General features: G+C 44.5%; 1 protein-coding gene across 1 annotated transcript in view; it reads left to right on the top strand.

Moving 5' to 3' along the window:
• Positions 1 to 36: 36 nt before the first annotated feature.
• The window catches only part of XRCC4 (X-ray repair cross complementing 4), a 340,917-nt gene continuing 335,258 nt past the window's right edge, over positions 37 to 5,695 (top strand). The window contains exon 1 of the mRNA XM_083151842.1: positions 37 to 187. The gene's annotated coding sequence lies outside the window, so the exon portion shown is untranslated. The remainder of the gene's footprint in view (positions 188 to 5,695) is intronic.

Below are 5,695 nucleotides of genomic sequence, written 5' to 3'. Positions count from 1 at the left end.
AAATGGACGGCGCAGCAGACGCGTTATACAGTATTACACTCGGATTCGTTAGTCTGCTCTCTGTTGCTATGCGCTATGATGTCACATATCTCATGGAATTTCTGATTAGTCAGAAGAGCATTAGGCGGCTGCAGCTGCCCTCCCCGGTACCCGGAAGTGGGACGTTGCGCCGGTCAGTCGCAGTGAGGTAGGGGAAACGTGTTGTTATACAGAAGCCGGCGTCGCCGCTGTCATTGTATACCGGTGGCTGCACGGCATGGGCATCCCGGTGCTAGTGTTTTAGTGGTATCTGGGCATGCTGGGAATTGTAGTTTCACAGCTGCTTCTCATAGTTCTAGCATAGTGTTTTAGCTAATCATTCCGAAACAAAGAGACCCTGATCTGCCCACAGGTCTATGTTACACATCGCCATCAATATTCCTAACTGTAGTCCTCTATCTATTCTAATCATACCTGTGATACCAAAGCATTTGGTTATGATGTTGCATACATGCCAACTATTTCAAACTCCTTCCTGGTAAATTAGGAAAATAAATGTAGCGATTTGTGTCTCCATGAAGGAGTGATGCCTAAATTATGAGATTTTTTCCATCTTTTAGCACCATCGACTCAAAACAGAGACACTACACCACCCAAATCGTAAAGTAGTGTACGAAACTAGTGTGTGATACATATATTTATTTGTTTTGGCAAATAAAACATGTTTTGCACTGCAGACTTTGTTTACAAATAAATTGAATTAACATTTCCTTACATTTTTTTTTTTTATCTCTTCATAATATCCACCCTTAAGCTCCGCACACACTGAGCAATATGATCGCTGAGCAATGTTGGCTTAATATTGCTCAGCAATCATATTGTTCAGCGTCCTGTTTTCATCAGCAACCAGAGATGGTCGCTGATCAAAACAAGACTCTGCCTGCGGAATCCGCTGGTCGGAGGAGCATGCTCCTCTGACCAGCGTCCACCCAGGGCTGATCGCGGTAGCACGCCCGCAATAGCACGATATAGGCTAGAATTGCCCCATGTGTACGGGGCTTAAATCCTTTGAGTGCCAACGTTGCTGTGAGAGATGTGCAAAATATCTGCTAAAATGCCAGCGTTGCTCACAGCAACTGTTCTTTTTTTTTAGCGCATTATTCAACAAAGCTTCAATTAATTTAATTTTCCGGCAATAACTTATGTGATTCATATACCTCGACTATTACCCTGGCATCTTTAGCAGATATTTTGCACATCTTTCACAGCAAGATTTGTCTGTCCAATCTTGTGTAAACAAAAATCGTTACTTATGTATTAGAAGGGGGCCCATTACGTAGTTTGCGTAGTGGTGTATTGAAAATACCAATACACCACTATGCTGGCTACGTAAACTACGTAACTTACGCAAGCTACATAAGTTACGTAAACTATTTAATTTACGTAGTTGGAGCTGTGCTAATACATAATGGTTCATATCCCCACTATCCACGTCATACCCCCATTATCTACTTGGGCGTGGAGTTAATGTTATAAAGTGTGGCGAGCCACCGAGCTCGAAGCGTGGCGCGATCCACGTCCCCTGCATTATACTTACCCTCAACGATGTCCCCTTGGCTCCCCGCAGTCGCGTCCTCCATGACAGTCTCAATGTACGCAATTAGCGTAGGACCGTTGGGGGAGCAGGGAAACCATGTGATGCTCCCCCAGCGGCAGTACGCTGAATTACCTACATTGCTGCCGCCCAGCCAGGGGGCGTCTCCCCCTGCCCCCCTCCGTCCGGCCGCCGCTGAAGCCCTGCCATCTGCCCTTCATGGAAACAAAGATGGGTTGGGCTGAAGCGCTGCCTCTATGTATAATAGTGTAATAAAAAAAAAAGTGAGGAGAGGTGATTTGTAAGATAAATAAATAAATGCTTTTATTTGAAAAATGTGCAAATAATCACTGTAGAAATGGCATGCGTGATGTGAAAATGGTGTTCCCAGTCGTAACTGGAATGTCTTTTCTTCAAAGTGAATACCCGTCTGTCTGTCACTGTTTAAGAGCCCCGAGGGGAATGAGGGTGTCAACGGACCCCTTTAAACCATAAGCCCAACTGGGCTTATGTCTCTTTAGGCAGTTAAGTAATGACAGTTTTCTGGGTCAAGGGTGGTAAAGTCTGGCACAAAGGTGCTTAGTTTGCAGAAGTGTGGTATAGTCTTGCACAGAGTGCTTTAGGTATGCAGGAGTGTGAGGTAGGTACGTAATGGGATTCAGCGAGGTGCGGCGTCCCGCTTGCTCGCTTCTTACCCTGTGTGTCCTGTAGCTGGAATAGCCTTCCGTGCTCCTGCTGTGCTGGGCTCTACCCCTCTGTATGCGCAGCTGCGCAAGATGGGGGAGCCTGTCCGTGGGTCTGGGGCGACGCCGCAGCGCTCAGGTCCCCGTTTGTGGATGTGTGCCTGCCCGGCTCCACTGGCGTCCGTCTGGACGCGACTTCCGGGTCTCAGATCTCGCGAGATCAGCGTTGATACCCGGAGTGACATCAGACAGTGCCGGTGCGCTCGACTCGCGCCGGAGGAGACTTCGCCGTCGTTCTTTGATCTGCAGGGGATGTCGCTTGATGTAAGGTGCTGAATGCCTTGTGTCCAACGCGTTTCGGCCAGTAGGACTTTTTCAAGGATATCATCTGCCCTTCAGCCTGCCAAGACAGCCGCAGGTCAAGCCCCCACCGCCCGCCCTTCAGCCTGCCGAGGCCGCCGACAAGCCCGCCGCCCGCCCTAAGTAAGTATAGCCACATATTAGCAGGGCGCCCCGCTAGGCTACGCTGACTACGTAGCCTAAGGTACATTGTCAGCGTAGCGTAGCCGGGTGCCCTGCTAATACATAAGTACCCCCAAATCTTGTAATGTATGGAAGCAAATAACAGTCAACCAATCACTCCCCTATGCTGAAAAATTGCTAAAAACGATTTCTCGGATAAATACATTTAACCAGTTTCTCTGAATGACCATTGTCTGTTTTCCAGTGTTTGAGTGCGAATGTTCGATTCTCATATGCTGCCATGCATTACCAGATATTTGTTCCCACCAGACAGATTGGACAGATACATCTTTAGGGGGAGGGGTTGTAGTAAGATTGTTGTAGTAAGATTAATGAGCTGCAGTGTATCTACCCATCACTCACCTGGTAGTGGGTGGGATGCAGGCGCTTTGTCTATTCTTTCAGTGGGCGCCGGGAACTACCTAAAATATATTGGGTGAGATTTAATAGGATGAGAGATTCAGAAAGTGAGAGGTTTTGTAAGAAATATCCAGTTTTTTTAACGCGGCAATCATTTACACTTCAAAATCAAACTGGTTTTGCAGGGTAAATGATTGCCGCTTTAAAAAAACCTGGAGATTTCTTACCAAATCTCTCACTTTCTGAATCTCTCTTACTAATTTTATTTTCATATTCTGCTGCTGCTGCTCACTATGGGCCTTATTCTAGTTCACTCTTAGAGGCAAATTCCTTCTCATATGGACACAACCATGTGCACTGCAGGGGGGCAGATGTAACAGGTGCAGATAGAATTAGATTTAGGTGAGTTATTTTGTTTCTGTGCAGGGTAAATACTGACTGCTTTATTTTTACACTGCAATATAGATCTCACTTTGAAGAAAAACCTCACCCAAATCTAACTCTCTCTGCACATGTTACTTCTGCCCCCCTGTAGTGCACATGGTTTTGTCCATTTGAGAAGGAATTGCATCTAAGAGTGAACTAGAATAAGGCCCTGTGTGTTCTGGGACAGGGAGCTCAGCAATTTGTACTAGCAACTACTCAGTTTGAAAATATAAACTACAGTATGGGGTCCATTGAGGATGCAATAGAGAAATGATAGACACAATCTGTTTGGTTGCTATGGGCTATATCACCTATTTTTCATTTGTGGAAGATTTAGTAAATGTAGACCTCTTGCTATAGTTAGCCTGTCTTTTTTGGCCCTGCTTTTAGCTGTATGCCTCTAGGGAAGTGATTTCAACCTTTTTCAACTTGTCAAAGACACATCGTCAGTCCCCCATGTGGAAAAACACACACATTGATCATGACGGGGTTTTTTTTTTTTAAAACACGCACACATTAACCCCCACAAGGAAAAAACACACACATTCACTCCCATATAAAATAATGATCATGCATGATGGCCCCCACTTAAAACACATTGTTCTCCATGTGAGAAAAATCCCATTGGACCCTAGGTGTACAAAAACACTCACATTGTGCCCCACATAACCCCTCCCCCCCCCTTAAAATACATTGGCCACGTTCAACTTCCTCACCACGGTGTAAGTTGCTTCTGCCCCTGGAGTAGCACTAATAACCGCCTAGACTCAGAGGGACGAATTACATTTTTTTTTTACATGGCCGCTACTAGAAGGCACTCTATTGCAGCAATTCTATTTGGGCACCAAATTTGTGTACAAACTCTGCACTTCTTTCATCCAAACAGTAGTTTGGATGCCCAAAGCAGGACTTTAGATGAGTTAAGTCATTTTACGTGGCTAAACCTTCTCTCTTTGGGTGTGATGTGTTATATTCTTGTGCACCCAAACAACAATTGCATTGTAACATCTGTTAAAGCATCTAAACATTCCTGTTTGGACAGGAAAATTAGACATCCAAAACAATTGAATTCCTCCCACAGCTTCTGTCCCATCACTGTGCAGGAGATACCAATGCTTCCTGGGCCCAAAGTTAATTGTACAACTAGCTATGGTGTTCTGAGTGGGCATTGCTGTGTCCGACAGCACAAATGAGAAGTCACAGTGGTTGAAAAACGCTGATCAAAGACTTACTAGGACTTAAAGTTCATGGTAATTATAATGTGTCACAGAACATCTCAGAATATAGTAATTTTGCTAAATTTTTGAATAATTTGCTAATATTATGCAAGAAAACCCGCCAACAAGGCATAATGCTGGAAGGGGAAGCTGCTTGGCTGGGCAGGTCTATTAGAACATCAGTCCATCTGGCATTTCCTGAACTGCCGGACGGCTAGACCTTACATGGTTCTGTGCCATTTTTACAGAACATAATCTTAAGTAATATAATTAGAAATTATTTAGCATCCTGACTTGCATATAAAGCTCTGTGTGCATGCACTGTTCATTATTTAAAACATTTCTATTTGTGTACTAGCATGAGCTTAAGCCAGCTTTTTTCAACCAGTGTGCTGAGGCACACTAGTGTACCTTCAGCTGTTTTCAAGTGTGCCACCAGATCTAGGGATGTCCGCACCAATTTACATTCACCATTGCCAGTTCAGCTGTTCACCAGTCTCGTGAGGGCCATTGTATTTTATTTTTGTTACCTGTGGGGACCAGTGTGGTTGTTTTTTCATATGGGGTCATTTTGTTTGTTTGTTTTTTTCCCTGTGGGGCTTAATGTGTTTTCCCCTGTGGGGGTCTGATGGTGTGCATTGGCAATTTGAAAATCTTATTTGTGTGCCGCTATAACCAAAACAGACATACTGCAAATCCTGGATTTTTTGTGTGCGTACTTTAAACTGGGTTCATTCAACAGTTTACTGAACAGAAATGAGTCTCAAACTATTTTGTATAGGGATTTTGAGAAGGTCGCAGTGCAGCTTTGTCTATAGTAATTGATCAGTCTATAACTACATGTGACAGGAGCTGACTCTAAAGGTGCGTACACACGGGGACGATTTTGTGTAATATCGCGGGAAATATGGTCG

The sequence above is a fragment of the Crinia signifera genome, chromosome 1 (genome assembly GCF_055691185.1).
Source record: "Crinia signifera chromosome 1, ASM5569118v1, whole genome shotgun sequence".
Lineage (NCBI taxonomy): Eukaryota > Metazoa > Chordata > Amphibia > Anura > Myobatrachidae > Crinia > Crinia signifera.
This window is presented reverse-complemented; position numbering and strand designations above follow the sequence as displayed.